The sequence below is a fragment of the Saccopteryx leptura genome, chromosome 11, assembly GCF_036850995.1.
Source record: "Saccopteryx leptura isolate mSacLep1 chromosome 11, mSacLep1_pri_phased_curated, whole genome shotgun sequence".
Classification (NCBI taxonomy): Eukaryota; Metazoa; Chordata; class Mammalia; order Chiroptera; family Emballonuridae; genus Saccopteryx; species Saccopteryx leptura.
Window position 1 is genome coordinate 69,330,365 of NC_089513.1, and position 16,634 is coordinate 69,346,998.

Genomic DNA, 16,634 nt, shown 5'->3' on the forward strand with positions numbered 1-16,634 from the left:
GAAACTGAACTTTTCATGGATTTGTACTAAAACTACTGTAATGGTGATATGATGTTATAATCATACTAAAAGAGGCCAAGGTAAACAAGAGTGGAGTTATATATTTACTAGAGTTTTAAATCTAAAATCTTTTAGAAGTCAGAGGGCCGTTTGAAGAGTTTCTTCTTTTAAAATAAGTTGGCTAACTATAGTTAACAAGGGAGAAATATTAATTCTTCCAGAAAACTAAAAAAAACTGATAGCCAACACAGCCTTCCCTCATCCCCAGCCATGTTGTAATGAAGAAAGAAACTTCATGCCAAGTTTGTATAAAAATATACAAACAAGCCTGGGTCCTTGTGGCGACTCTGACCCATGGTATCATCTCTGGGTTGCTTACTTTTAGACTTCTCAGTATTTTAGAAAAATAAACCTAGAATTTTTTAAGGTTTTTGTTTTGTTTTGTTTTGTTTTATTTATTTTTAGAGAGGAGAGAGAGAGGGAGAGAGAGAGACAGCGAGAGAGAAGGGGGAAGAGCTGGAAGCATCAACTCCCATATATGCCTTGACCAGGCAAGCCCAGGGTTTCGAACCGGCGACCTCAACATTTCCAGCTCGATGCTTTATCCACTGCGCCACCACAGGTCAGGCCTAAACCTAGAATTTTTAAGGGTATTTTAGGGGGTGTCTCTAACTCAAAGCTAAATATGTTCTTGTAGTCATTATTTTAGGACTGGGCTTGTTAAGTGCTTAATATTTATTTATTATATACTTTCTACATGCTAGGCCTGTGTGAAACCTTTACAAACACAAAGAAGGTTGTTCTGAGTTTTCCAAGTTACTTGTTTTCCTCTTTAACTTTTGGAATAGGTATTCCTCTCTTATGTTTTGTCAGTATTTGTAGGGTTAACAGCAGAGTACTGTGAGCTTGGGAAAAATTTTTTAAAGAGAGGATACTCCTTAGGAACCCTCGGACTCTTAGGTCTAATAAAAGAACTTGACATAACAATGGTTAGGAGTATGGATTCCAGAATCAGAATAGAATGCTCAAATTCTGCTTCTACCCATATGAATCTTAAGACCTTGAGTCAGTAAGTTGACCTTCTAAACCTCAGTTTCTTCATCTGTAAAATGGAAATAAAGTAGTGGCAACCTCACAGAGCTATTGTGTGGATGAATGTTCTAACGTCCACAGAGCACTCAAGAGTCCCTGGTTCAAATCTGGTATTATTATATTATTGTGTAAACAGAAACATAAAAATATGGTGACTGCCTACATGCATTAGGAGAAGAGATGAATCATGGGTTGTTCTTGAAGGTTGGGGAACAGCTAGGGTGGATCAGGAAAGACTTCATGGAACAGATGTATTTCAGCAGCACCATTCTGATGTGGGGCCAATTTGAAGTCAGTTTCTCCTGAAATGACTGTCAATCACTTAGTTTAGGGACCTACACAAAAATCTGTTTAGCCACATTCCATTCTAGCCGTCAGCCAACTTCTCGGCTATACCAGTGATGTGTGTCTTGCAGAATGAGAGTCTAACCCTGAGAGTCATGATGCAAGGACGTCATCACCATCAGGCATGGGTACCAGAGGAATCAATCACAGGGCTTGCTACCACGTGTCTTAAGTTCTATACTGAGGGAGCCCTGGGGGGGCCACTTAAAATGTGAGTAACATGCCGTTTATTTAAAGAAAGGTCCTTAACTGAAACTGTGCCATCACTCACGTTCCCCCAGGGCCCATATCCTTGTAATATGAAGAACCTGCCCAGAGAGGATTACACTTAATAACTCTAGTCATGCGGAGGGGAGGAGCTGGTTCTTAAATCTTAATTACAATAGATAATCATTGGACCGTTTTCTCATTACCACCATAAGTCTAAACAAATCTACATTCCCTTGGTGTTTAACACTTTTAACTTTTAACGAAGTCCCTCAGGTTTTAAGGTCAATTTAAACAAAGAAAAGAATGAACGTTTTAAACAATGACTCATGGAACTTATTATAATTAATTATCTAATCCCCCACTCCCTTATTAGCATTTTCTAAGATCATCAATTGTTCAGCGCTATCAACCCTGCTCTCTTCTTTGACCGAGCCATATCCAGAGATGTCTGGAGAAGTTTCCCCTCTCTGTGCTCCTTTGACCAACCTTTCCTTTCTCATTTATAAGTGTGGGGAGGAAGGTTTTTGATGATAGCTTGAGTTAGACCCTGATGAGGAACAGGTCAGTGGTTGCGGGGTTTCTCCAGAAGATCAACCATGTCAGGTCTCTGAAATGCTTTCCCAGAAGTTCTCTGGATCTTTCTCTAGTGGTCACACGACTGCTACAGTATCATCAAATATTGAAACAATCCCTTGAGCAGCTATCCACAAAAGCAGAAACGGAAAGACCAGTTTCTCCACATCTTTCATCGGGAAGGAAAATCTTCCCAGAATTCTTGCAGGAGATGACTCTTGATGTCTTAGTCAGGATTGGGTCTATTTCATATTCAAAGCTTTCGTACTTGACTCACCAATGTAATTTTAACTTTTATGAAAACTTCAATGTCAAAACACCCTAGCATCCCAATTATTTTACTTCCTTTTTCTTCTGGCCCCTGCATTTCCGACCATGTCTTATACGTTATACCTTCTCTGACTCTGAAATGATGAATGATGTCTAAGGCTAATAAACTTCTAGCTCTCTTCTCTGATAATGACAATCTATCACTTTGCCTTTGCCTCCACCTTGCCCTCAGAGTTGAATAGTGCCCTCCAATTTTTGCTTTGACCTCTCTCCAACAAAGATACCCACTGTATCACAGCCAATTCTCTCTTTTCAGCATCCTTAACTCTCTTGTCTTACAGTCTTACTGTGACATCTGCCCAACAATGCTTAATCCAATCATCTGGCCCTTTTACATAAGGGAGCTCAGAGGTTTAAAAACACTCAGTTCAACAGTTGGCAAGCACATAAAGGTTATCTGCTATTATTATGTCTTTTCATAAAATATATACAATACTTTGAATCCTTGATTCTCATCAATGGTCCTCTAAGGAAGACTGCTGGTCCGGAATGGGATCCTGAGAACTTTTTTATACCTATAATCTTCCTTCTCTTCCTTCTAACCCAGAAAGACAGCAAACATGGTGGTTGGAGGACTAGACAGACATTGGAGACACATTATCTAGATTAAAACCCTCACTGTGTGACCAACCGTAGGAAACTTACTTAACTTTCGGTGCCTGGGTTCCTTATCTATGAAATGATAATGGTAATGATAACAATGATAGGGATGTTGTGAATGTTTCATGAGATAATCATATAAAGACCTTAGAAGATTGCCTGGCATGATGTAATTGCTTATTAAATGTTAGTTCTTATTGCTATTCATTCTATATCCTCCAAAATTTATTATCCACCTTCCAAGTGGAAAGCATTGGTAGACACTGGTCACTATTAATGCAATCCCTGTTCTCAACGTGCTTAGGAGTTTCCAAGTTAAACTTTGTCAACCCTTGATTCGTCTTGTGGGAGCCACTGTCGTTATGATTTTACTTGAAGACAGGCCCTCGGAGGGGTCCACCTCAGCTGACACTTCCCTTGTAGAATGTGTCTCAGAGAGGCCACCCCACCTTTGGCTTCTTCCCTTTGTCAGATTCAGGAACCCTACTGTTCCCCTAGGTGGTTCCAGCCTCTGACTCTAATCACCTCTGTGCATCCAGGCTGTCTGCCTCCACTGACCTACTATTTGGAGTCAGTAGAAGTGAAAGAAGCATGGTAGTAGGTAGTTAAGACATGTTCCAGATTCAAAACCCAGCTCTGCTGCTTCTACCTGACAAGCTTTTTGACCTCTTTCCTTACCTGTAAACTGGGGATAAAGCAGTACCTACATTTTAGGACTGTTGTGAGCATTAAGCAAATAAACATATAGCAATTATCTAGAATATTGCTTGGCTTTGAGTAAGCACTATAGAAGTTGTTATTTTGATTACTACAAACTTTAAAGAGGATCAACATAGCATGGAATCTACCTGGCCACCTTTGAGCATCCCCACTAGTGTGGCTCGCAATCGTGTTCTTCCAATCCACTTAATGGCTTCCTCTGACACCGTCTTGACAAGTCCTGGTCCTAAGAGACAGAAGGAGAGAAACCTAGAGGACTGAGGAGGTGAGAAAGGTAGAAAATGGCCATAATAACTCCGTTAGCTAGAAACATTCAGTCCGCCTCTGTAGCACTATAGGAGTTAGGGGAGACCGTTTCCTTAGAGAAAGCCTGCCACGGTTAAAGCAGCATAGCTGCGTGCCCAGGTGCCATTCAGCATTCTTTTTCCTGCATGTTCCTTCTCTCCTGCCTGTCTGCAGGAAGCCTGTGGAAACCGAGCCCTTCTCTAGGGGTTTCCAAAAGAACCCAGATCTAGTTTGGCGCTCAAGTCACAGTTGCTCTCAGAATCAGGCACCTAAGGAGACGCGATCATCTACAGACCCACCACCAGAGGGCAGAGCGTCACCACAAAAAAATCTCGAGTCTCAATGGCTGAGCCATGGCCAAGTGCTGGGGAGAATCCTCCAGAATGCCTAGTTGCAGCTCTCCTCCATTCAGTTTCGCGGAGGGTTGCCCCAGGATCTTGGAATCAATTTATGATTACAGACATTATGCCTGCTCAGGCCCCTCACCCACGCAGGTCGTGCCCACGCAGGTGTCCGGACATTTCTGTCCCAGCCACCACGTGCCTGATAAAGAGAAAACGGGGTGAAGGAGGAGAGTGTGGAGGGGTGGGGGGGGCAGAGGGACAATGCTATCAGCCCAGCATCAGCCCAGCCCAGGGAATGTCACTCTGGGCCTCCTGAATGGTGAGCAGGTTTGTTTGATACCAAGAAAGGGAAATCAAGATGAAGGGCTAGTCTGACCATCTCTGTGGCTGCCACGTGTTCACATCCTATGCGCCGAAAGCCTCGGCTCTGGCTGAGGGCTCTCAGCAAAAACGGACGAGTTGTAGCGCATGTGCGCAGCCCTTGATTAGCTGGCATACAGCGGCATAGTTCCTACAATAGCCTCCCTACATCCCCCTCCTCCTCGCTGGCTCTGTCTTTAAGGCAGGATGATCGTGAGGGCGGAGTGGAGTTTGAGGTGAAGGCGACAGAAGCCTTTGAACTCCAGTTCCCTTATGGGGAATTAATAGGTGGGTTTGGTTATCTGTGGTCTCACCCACGTGACATATCTTTCTAGATTCCCCATGCACAGGCAGTAATGACCATACCTTTGGGCTCGGAAACAGGGAGCCGGGTTCCACTCTCAGTTTCACCCTGGCCTTGTTGTTTTCTTCTGGGGAAATTACTGAACTGGTTTGGGCTTTTGTTTCTGGCATTTGAAAGTGACAATTGCTTTTGTAGGGCAGTCCTTTTTTGGGGGGGGGAGGGTGTTAAAACGGGGATTTTGACTACTATTCCATTTCTAATAGTAGATTCCTGCTCAAATCTTAGGAAGATAATCTGAATGAGGAACCAAGTCTCACAGGTTATCTGCCAAGGTCACGGAAAGAGTGTGAAATGTCAGCTGAGCTGCTTTTGCTCTGTTCTCACACACGTGCACGCACGCACACTTCCCGTCCCCAGGGTTTAATTAGTTTCTCCTGGCACAGGAAATGTGGCACATCTGGAATATTGTTGACTGCTCACTGCAAATAACTCACATTTAGTGTGTTATTCACCTGTTATGCGACTCCTCTTGTGATCATTACCTTTAGCAACGTCTCATAGAAAAATCTCTGGCAGGTGTTCTTGAGAACAGGGTCTTATCAACCTTTATGCCCACTGTGAGGTTGGTTGGCAATGGAGGAAGCTCACATGAGGAACCAGGCCCGGGAACTTTGCCTGGAACTGCCCACACCCATGCCCACCAAAAGAAACGCCCCAGAGCCCTTTGCAAAAGAACGACTGTCAGCCAATAAAATTTTGCCACGTCATATCAACTCGTCTTCACCCTGCCAACACTATAAATTATCCCCCTGAATGGGAGAATCTGTGCGACTTCTCTGGCCCCTGTCTCCCAGACCAGAGAACCAAGTCAGGGAAGCATTCTACTAAATAAAGCTTTTGCTATTCCACACTTGGTGGTTACACCCTTCTTTCTTCCTCAGCGGGAAAAATACCTTACATTTGGTGCCAAAACCCAGGAGGAGTTTGAAGCCCGCAAGAAACCACTTCTCTCCCCTTCCCTTCTGAGGAAGACCCAGGACCTCTGTCTGACTTTCCACCCACTTTGGCACACGGTGTGGTAAGTCCCCTGCCTCCAGCCTCCCCTCAGTTCTTTCTGCCAAGACTCCCTGTCCATAATTGCAGCTGCGCCAGGGACCTCTTATCCGTTCTGAGTGCGTGTGTGCCCATGGAGATGTCCTGGACACACCCACTCTACCTAACCATCCGGTGGCCAGAGCTTGAGTTGCAGGACACCAGTTCTCATCTGTGATCACTCCAAGAACTGAGGGTGGCCATAGAGGCACAGGAATCTAAACCTGGGGTGCCTTATCCGAAATCTCTCCCTCCCTGAAGAAAAGGAAACTGATTTTCTTCTCCACTGTGGCCAGGCTACAATACCCACTGGATAATCAAACCAGGTGGCCTCCTGAAGGGACTTTCGATTTTAACATCCTCACCAATTTAACTATTGCCAGAGAACTGGGAACTGGTTGGAGACCCCTTACATCCAGGGCTTCTAGTATTTGTGCTCCCGTCCTAATCTCTGTGCCGCCTGTTCTAAGGTGCAGGCCCTTTTTGGCCAGAGAAACCTCAGCTAAACCCTCCACTCCTGGTCTTACCTCCTTTGCCAACCCCCATCTCTCTCCTCCTCCTGCCCGACCCCCGGGGGGACCCCTCTCTGGTCACTCTGCAGACCTCTTCTGCTCGGGTATTTCCCTCCAGGAAACCCCTTCCCTTGCCGGCCAGAAACCCCTCCCTTCTCCTCTGTGTTCTTAAGACCCCTCCCCATCAGGCCCTCCTCCGCCAGCCACTGGTCCTCACACGGGTTTGTAGGGCTCCTGACTCCATGACCCAACCCTGGTCTTCTTGCAAGAAGGCCTGGCCCTGTCCTGCCTCTGGCTCTGGCATTTCTGGCTGGATATGAGTGCCGGGCTCCCCAGGAGCCCCCCTCCTCTTTTTTTTTTTTTTTTTTCATTTTTCTGAAGCTGGAAACGGGGAGAGACAGTCAGACAGACTCCCGCATGCGTCCCACCGGGATCCACCCGGCACGCCCACCAGGGGGTGATAATCTGCCCATCCTGGGCATCGCCATGTTGCGACCAGAGCCACTCTAGCGCCTGAGGCAGAGGCCACAGAGCCATCCCCAGCGCCCGGGCCATCTTTGCTCCAATGGAGCCTTGGCTGCGAGAGGGGAAGAGAGAGACAGAGAGGAAAGCGCGGCGGAGGGGTGGAGAAGCAAATGGGCGCTTCTCCTGTGTGCCCTGGCCGGGAATCGAACCCGGGTCCTCCGCACGCTAGGCCGACGCTCTACCGCTGAGCCAACCGGCCAGGGCCCCCCCTCCTCTTATTCTCAGCCCCAAACCCCTATCCAAGACCTGATGAGCATGGCATTTAAAATTTTTAATGGTCGGGAGAAAAAGGCCGAGGCTGTTTGCCAGGCCCCATGCAGCAGCAAGTGACACTCCAAACCCAGGCTCTTGTGGCAGCCCTGAGGCTGGCAGAACAACAGGGGCAAGGCACAGGAGGTGCCCAATCCAAGTCTGGGCCGCAAAGAGGAATCCCACCAGGAGCTTGCTTTAAATGTGGCAAGGAGGGTCACTGGGCCCTACAGTGCCCCTGCCCGAGGCCACCCACTAAGCCCTGCCCTAACTGCAAGCAGGCCGGTCACTGGTGGAGCGATTGCCCCTTTTGGGCAACAGGCTCTTCCTCAGCGCCTCTACACGGAGGCCAAGCCAGCCAGGCAGGCCTACTGCTCGAACTCCTGGGCCTCATGGATGACTGACACGGCCCAAATTCAGAGACCCCCCATCACCCTCACCAAGCCCGGGATAATGTTGCAAGTAACGGGTAAGTCCATCTCACTTCTTGTGGACACGGGGTTACCTTTTCTGTTTTGCCATCACACTCTGGACCTCTAGTTCCCTCACGAGTCTTGGTTATGGGGGTGGACGGGACCCCATACGGTAATGCTGACTACTCCTATTGCAGCCAAGCTCCCGGGGCAAACACCTTGCTACCATCTCTCTCACCTCAAGCTTGCCCCCATGCAGGACCGCTGGCAGTCGGAACCACTGGGCCCTACCCGTCTCCAGCTCACTAAAAGGTTGGGCCCTGCAGACCCTCCTGTTGCTCCTGTCCCTCTCACCCGGAACCTGCCACCAGGGTGAATTAAAGCAGAAAGCAATGCTGTTCAATGAGACTGGCCTGATGGAAGAAAACATCAATGTCTTCAACCGTCTGCAAGAGAAACTGCATAAGGCTCTCTCCTCCTACAACCCGCTTGACTCCTGGCGGCAGTCACTCATCCTCACCTGGGCTGCCCCATCCTAGGTCCTCTTCTAATTATCAGCATATTACTCATATTTGCTCCTCTTTTTTAGATTCTTACAGGGCCGCATCCACGAGGTTTCTTGAGTCAGGGCCAACCAGATGCTCCCACACCCATATTCACTACTTCCCTCAGAGCCACCACCTTCTGACCACCCCTAGCCAGCAGGAAGTAGCCAGAGGAATAGTGGCTACTATCTAACATAAAAGGTCGGAATGTGAGGTTGGTTGTCAATGGAGAAGGGTCATGTGAGGAACCAGGCCCAGGAACTTTGGCTGGAACCACCTACACCCATGCGGCCAAAAGAAACTTCCCAGGAGCCCTTTAAAAAACAAACAAACCTACAGTCTGTCAGCCAATAAAATTTCACCACGTCATATCAACTCGCCTTCACCCTGCTGACCCTATAAATTACCCCCTAATGGGAGAATCCGTATGACTTTTCTGGCCCATCTTGCAGACCAGGGAATCTCGTCTGGGATGCACTCTGAATAAAGCTTTTGTTATTCCACACTTGGTAAATACACCCTTCTTTCTTTCTTTTTTTTTTAATATATGTATTTTTTATTATTTCATAGCAATGCTTTCATGGTTTGCAGTTTCTTTTTTTTTTAAAGATTTTATTTATTTATTCATTTTAGAGAGGAGAGAGAGAGAGAGAGAGAGAGAGAGAGAGAGAGAAGGGAGGAGCAGGAAGCATCAACTCCCATATGTGCCTTGACCAGGCAAGCCCAGGGTTTTGAACCGGCGACCTCAGCATTCCAGGTCGATGCTTTATCCACTGCGCCACCACAGGTCAGGCTACACCCTTCTTTCTTCCTCCGCGAGGAAAATATCTTACACCCACCTCACCCCCAACACATGTTTGGGTCATTTTTCCCCCATACCATCTTGGGCAAATTACTTACCCAATCGGTGTTTATAGTATTTCTAAATTGGAGGTCAGAAGGAAGTTGTGTTCTCCCTGCTTCTTCTCTGGGTGCTCCTTCTCCCTCCCCTCTTCTCCCTGCTCCTTCCCCTGTAACCTCCCAATACTCCAGCCATTCTCAACTGCTTGTCTTAACACGTGTAGCCATTCCTTCCTGCCCTTGATTCCTGCTTTGAAAGCCTTTTCTTAAAATGTGCATTTCCCCACGAACTCCTACCGATCCTTCAGGACTTCTTTGTCCAGGGAGAGCCCCCTGCTCGCTCCCTGCCACGCCCCCCTGGGTGTGATGTCCCTGTTCTACACGCCCACGGCACCTGCCCACCCTCCAGCACGGACTGCCACTGCCCGAACAGTTTGTCTTCCCTTCTGGACCATCCGCATATCTTAGCACATCCAGTGTCGAGAACCTGCCACCAGGGTGGTTAAAGCAGAAAGCGATGCTGTTCAATGAGACTGGCCTGGTGGAAGAAAACATCAGTGTCCTGAACTGTCTACAAGAGAAACAGCGCAAGAACCTCTCCTCCTATAACCCGCTTAACTCTTGGTGGCAGCCACCCATCCTCACCTGAGCTGCCCCTACCCTATGTCCTCTTCTAATTATCAGCATATTACTCATACTTGCTCCTCTTTTTTAGATTCTTTTTTTTTTTTTTTTTTTTTTGTATTTTTCTGAAACTGGAAACGGGGAGAGACAGTCAGACAGACTCCCGCATGAGCCCGACAGGGATCCACCCGGCACACCCACCAGGGGGGATGCTCTGCCCCTCCGGGGCGTCTCTCTGCCGAGACCAGAGCCACTCTAGCGCCTGGGACAGAGGCCAAGGAGCCATCCCCAGCGCCCGGGCCATCTTTGCTCCAATGGAGCCTTGGCTGCGGGAGGGGAAGAGAGAGACAGAGAGGAAGGGGGGGGGGGTGGAGAAGCAAATGGGCGCCTCTTCTATGTGCCCTGGCCGGGAATCGAACCCAGGTCCCCCGCACGCCAGGCCGACGCTCTACCGCTGAGCCAACCGGCCAGGGCCTTTTTTTTAGATTCTTACAGGGCCGCATCTGTGAGGTTTCTTGAGTCACCCATATATATCACTCCTCTCAGAGCCACCACCTTCCGACCTCCCCTTCCCAACCACGCCCCTAGCCAGCAGGAAGTAGCCAGTTCAGACTCTGGTCCTCACACTGCCCTTCCCGCTGGGTTCAGCTGTTAGTGTAGATTGACATGCTCTCCACCTAGACCCTGCCTTGAATGTCAAGCAGAAAGTCATGGCCATGCTCTTGGTTGCTCCTGCTCCTCTGGCAGAACTGTGCTCTTGAGAAACCAAAGCTTTTAGTCTCCATCCCAAACCTGGAGGTATTTGTAAGTGATTTCTGTTGGGCACTGGACACTTCCTAAGAGGAAAATCACACCCGTTGATGTTCCAAACTAGCTTTAGACATGATTATCTTCTTTGACAGATTAGGGAACCGAGGTCCTGAGAGGAACTGACTCAGGGTTCCAGGGACAAGAAGTGGTGAAGCTGTGACTAGAAGTCATGTGGCATCTGTCCGGAAACTCTAAGCCAGGGAAAATAGTGCGCCTCATTCTCTCCCCACCCCCACCCACCTGCAGACAGTGGTGATGGGGCGGAGCCTCAGAAGCCCCAGGAGGAGTGTCACGCAGGCGGCTGCAGCAGCGGACAGCGCTGCCAGGGCCTGCCCCCCAGTCTCCGGGAAGAACACTGCGTGCTCTGCGCCTGCGCATCTCAGCAGCGCATCGATCCCATACTTGGGAAAAATCAATGTTTGCAAGGACAGGAGGATTTGCTCAGGCACGTTTGTCATTCGAAGTGCCTTCAGACATGCTCACACAGCCTCTGTTTCCCCAGCACAGCCATTTACTCACAGCAGGAGCCCTGCCACAGGCAAAGCCTCATGTGGGCACTCAGGACCGTGAAATGCAGGGTCGGGGGTCTTAGAGGGCCTGGTCCATCTCCCCATGGCACGCTCGAGGAGTCCAAGGCCAAAACATACGTGTCCTGTTCAAGGTTGCCCAGCTGGGCGGTGACAGAGCCAGGATATGTACGAATTCAGGTCTCTGGATGGCGTTTCGATGCCCCCCAACCTGGGTCACATTACGCTCGTCTGATCAATGGCAAGGGGTCTCTTTTCCTTCCCCACAGACAACTCGTCAGCTTGCCACTGACCCTGATGCGCCCCTGTATCAGGATCCTATGCCATCACAGAGGGAGTGTAGAGCAGTGGTTACAAATGCAAGCTTGGGATCACAGGTACCCAGGATGGGATCGGGTTGTGACCTGTTCCTACCAGAAGATAATTTAACTTACCTATAGTTACCATATGGGTAAAAATCGCATCATGGGCCAGGGACTGTTTTAATTACATGTATTAACACGTAAAACAGTTAAATAGTCCCATGAGAGAAGCTTGCCCAGAGTTACACACCTGGGAAGTGGCCCCCGCGTGCCTTGATCTGCGGAGCACATGCTTTACCTACCACGTTGCCATAGTGGACACTAAACCGCCACCCCTGCGTGCCCATCCCACCCCATCCGGCAAGCACAGCCCCCGCCTGCCGGGGACGGCACACCCAGGTCATGTCTACTCAGCCAGCGAGTTGGTCTGTTTGTCCTGCTGTTAAGAAAAGGAAAAACAGTCAACCGGGCTCCTTTGGGGTGCCACAGGCCTTGCTTCTCCATAAACGTGCATTTCCAAGACATTCTTTGATCACCTGCCTCGCTTTGGGTTGGTGTATGTCTGACGCTGAAGGACGGTGGCATCTGGGCATATGCAGGAAAGGCCTGACGGACAGATGGCTGTCTCTGACCTCACAGAGGCCCCTGTCATTTGGTGCCACCGTGAGGATGGCCCCGGGCTGGAGGCTCTCAAAATCTCTCCCCTCAGCGTATGCATTATTCATCATGTCCTTAAATACTCTTCTGTGACAAAATGCTAAGTGACATATTAAATATTCATCACAATGCACCTAGCACAGGGCCAAGGGTAGAATTAAGCAGAACAAATGTGATGTCTGATTACATCTCTTTAATTCTAGGCACCGCACACCCCTGGCAGCCAGGACTCCGTCCCATTCTGGAAGGGAGCCAGGAAGTAGATTCCACGGCACCCTTTGTGTGCTGCCAAGCCGTCCCCAGAACCTTGGCAGGAAGTTCTTTTCTTCTTCTTTCTTTTTTTTTAAACTTCTGAAATCTGAGGTCTAACGGCTCTGCACGTGTATATGCACCCCCATAATCACCACTCAGATCAGGGTGTAGAACATTTCTAGCAGCCGGAAGCTTCTCTCCTGCTTCTTAGTAACACCTTCACTGCCACCGCACACAGGAAATCACTATTTTTACACGAAATTGTTTTTATTAAGTCTAACTTAGAGCCTTCCTTCTGTCATTTCAGTTTATTGTCTCTCTCTTTCTCTCTCTCTCTCTCTCTCTTTATAATTTAAAGGCAAAGGCCAAGTAATAATATATTGCCCATGGATTTGTAGGTCACTAGAGTGGAAACAAGTGGCTCTTAGGGAAGTCTGGGCAGAGACGGTGCTGGCTGGGTCTGGAGTAGTCAGAGCGAACATGGAGGAGAGACTTGTGGGATGTGTTTTGGAGGTAAAGGTGACAGGATTGAATGTGACAGTGAGGGAAAAGCTAGAACCAGGCATGATCTAAAGGTTTTGTTTGTTTTTTACAGAGACAGAGAGAGAGTCAGAGAGAGGGATAGACAGGGACAGACAGACAGGAACAGAGAGAGATGAGAAGCATCAATCATTAGTTTTTCATTGTGCGTTGCAACACCTTAATTGTTCATTGATTGCTTTTTCATATGTGCCTTGACCACGAGCCTTCAGCAGACCGAGTAACCCCTTGCTCGAGCCAGCGACCTTGGGCTCAAGCTGGTGAGCTTTTGCTCAAATCAGATGAGCCCACACTCAAGCCGGCGACCTCAGGGTCTCAAACCTGGGTCCTCCGCATCCCAGTCCGACGCTCTATCCACTGCGCCACCCAGGCCAGGCTGATCTATAGGTTTTGACTTGTTTCTTATTGAAGGGTGATACCATTTGTTGAAATAGAGAAGATGGCAAAGGTGGTGGGAGTGCAGGATGAAATCAAGAACTAGGTTTGGATAAGTCAACTGGAGCTGCCTGTTAGGCATCCAGCTGTGAAGTCTAAGTCATCCAGATCTCAGGGAGGATGTCAGGCCTGAGAGAGATATGGATTTGGAAATCATTAACCTATAGATGGATTTGAAAGCCCAGGGATGGCATGAAACTACACGGGATAGACAGACAGAGAACAGGACCCAAGACAGAGCCCTGTGATTGTTGTTGGTGAAACCAATACCTGCCTGCACTAAGCTCTCACATTAGAAAGGGGGAAATAAACGCTGTCTAGTGGGTAGTTCAGTCTCAAGATTTAGCAAGTTTACTTGCAGCTTGGAAAAATATTTTTAAATGTTCTGAAGCCTTTCATAATTGTACAAGGAGATTCTGATGATTAGTTTTGGTCAGATCAGTCGCCCCTTCAGGATCCCAGTGGTCCCTAACTCAGTGAATACAGACAGACCTCTAGATAATCTCACAAACACTTTAAATAACTACAAAAAAGAAAAAGCTTGCTTGAAATGGTATATTTACCTACATAAAGATGTATATGCAAATCACAACCTCAGATTTTTCTGCTTGGACTAGATTTGCGTTAACCGGTAACACTGCTACCATGTGATCATCAAAAACTTTGTTTGACAATAACACGTCTTCAGATATTTTTTTAAAATGAGTCAATGTAGGAGAACCTAATCAATGAACTTTTTAAGGAAGACAGTTTTCTAAAGGACACAGGTTATTCTTCTGTAAAAATAAAAATAACAGTTCCTCCCTCATTGGGTCATTCGGCAAGATTAGATGAGATCGTGTATGTGACGGGCATCCTGGGAGTGCCGAATGCATAGTAGTGGTGATTGTGATTGTGAGTTTTCTGGATGTAACACAGATGCCAAAGGGAACAAATAGTTCAGCGCTTTGTGTGAGAAGTACCGTTCCACTCTGTGACACCATAATCCACCATGCAGAGCTAGGGGACACTTGTTACCAGCTCCGGCTTCTGTGTCTGTGTGATGGCATGGCCCCATCCCTACTCAGAGAATCATTCCTCAAGAAAATTGTCGAGCCAGACAATTAGGTTGATGCCCTCTCAGCTGGACCTCCACGTGTAGGAAGAAGTCAGAGCTGTAATAAGGAAAGAAGTGATTTCGGTCATTCCTGAGTGTGCTCAGCTGGTCAGGCACAGAGGGTGGGAGGCTGACATGATCTGGCCTCTCGAAGTAATTTCAGCTGAGTCGTTATTTTATATGTCAGTGGTGTTGCTTTTGAAACTCAAAAATAACAACCGCCACCATAATAACACAAACCAGGGCACTTTTTACTTTCACTGTGCGAGCCAAGGCTCGAAACGGGATGTAGGGGTTTAACTATCATTTAGTGAGAAGGCAGGCAGGTGTGCCCGGCCCAAGGTGGCAGGAACGGCATTGGACCAAGAACATCTAATGAATGCTTCAGAGCTTTTGGAGCACTTTCCCACAAATCATCACATTTCACCTCTCAGATGGCCATGCCGGGTCGGTAGATGAGGGTTCTGATGCTCAGAAAGAGAAACTGGTCCAAGCGCTGCAGGCAGGACTCAAACCTGCCTCTGTTCCCACTTGCTGTCCTCCACGGGAGAGATCCTCAAGGATCCAGCAGCTGTGGGTCCTCCTGGCTCCATCAGGGATGCGTCTGAGTCTGTCCCAGCCAAAGGGGCGTTCCACTGTCACAGCAGGGGCGTGGTCCTCAGGCCCCCAGGGTGGTCATTCAAGCTATGCTTTAGTCAGACACTAGGGTAGTTCACTCTAGGTGGAGTTAACTATCTAACTACTTTAATATATATATATTAAATATATATATATATATATTTTGTTCTGTTTTCTTCCAAATGTTTTGGTGTTTACAACTGGACTAATTCTTAGTCTCATTTTTATTTTTTAGCAGAAACATAAGACGCTAGAAAATTATGAATGTTCTGAGTTTGATCTGAACTATTGAATGGCTGTGTGATCCAGGCCAATTCACTTAGCTCTCTAGCCCTTCATGGTCCAATAGAACTTTTGGAAATGTTTTAGATCTGCACTGTTTTCATTCTGATGAATGTAACTTTAAGTAGCCACATGTCCCTAGTGGCTATTGTATTAAATAAAGCAGTTCTAGGCTTCCACCTTCACCAATAAAATACAGTGTCTATGCTAGAATCAATCTTTCTAAGACCCCGCCATAATTCTTAGCATGGTCGCACCTACGAGACACTCAACAAATACTTGTTAAATAGGTATTTGTAGAATTAAAAATAGCAAATGAATAAAGAAATGAACAAAAGGAACGAACAAGCAAAATAGAAACAGACTCATACATAGCGAGAGGGCTGACAGTGGTCAGGCAGGAGGGACTGGGTGAGGACGATGAAGGATAGAGCGAAAAAGGACAAAAGAACCACTCATGAGCACGGACAGCAGTGTGGAGGTTGCTGGGGGTGGGGGGAGAGTAGGTGAGGGGGGAGGGGGGTAACGGGGGGGGGGGGAGGAGGGTAAACCGTGATGGATGAAGACCTGACTTGGGGGCAGGGTGTGAACACACAACACGGTGTACAGAGATGTGTTGTAGAACTGGGCCCCCGAAGTCTGTATAATTGTTAATCAGTATCCCCCAATAAATTTTTAAAAATAATAAATAGGATTTTACAGTAAAAAAAAAAATGAACATATAAATTACTGAATCGTAAGGGAACATTCTAAATTGAATTAATTTAGGATGGTCTCCTGGAAACTCGAGAGTTTGGCGGGGGTGGGGTTGGGGCGGGGTGAAGAGAAACACCTGCACTGGCTGCAGCCGGTGGGAACCCTCGGCGGTGGTTCCCATGGGAACAGAACCGGGTACCTCCCCATCACGTTTGCCTCCCCGCTTCCTCCATACTCGGAAAAGCAGCTTCCTCCTTGAGAGTATTTTCATAAGCCAAGTTTCCCAGTGAGAAGGAGTCCAAGGGCTAGAACTATGGGGCCGGGAAGAATGTCAGGAAAAAGGGGACAATTGTCAGGAAGCCACTGGGATCGCTGCCAAAGCTTCCGTTCCGACCCATGGGAGCGACTTCTGCGCAGCTCAAAATAACCACTGTCCCCAAATGTGCTGGTTAACGT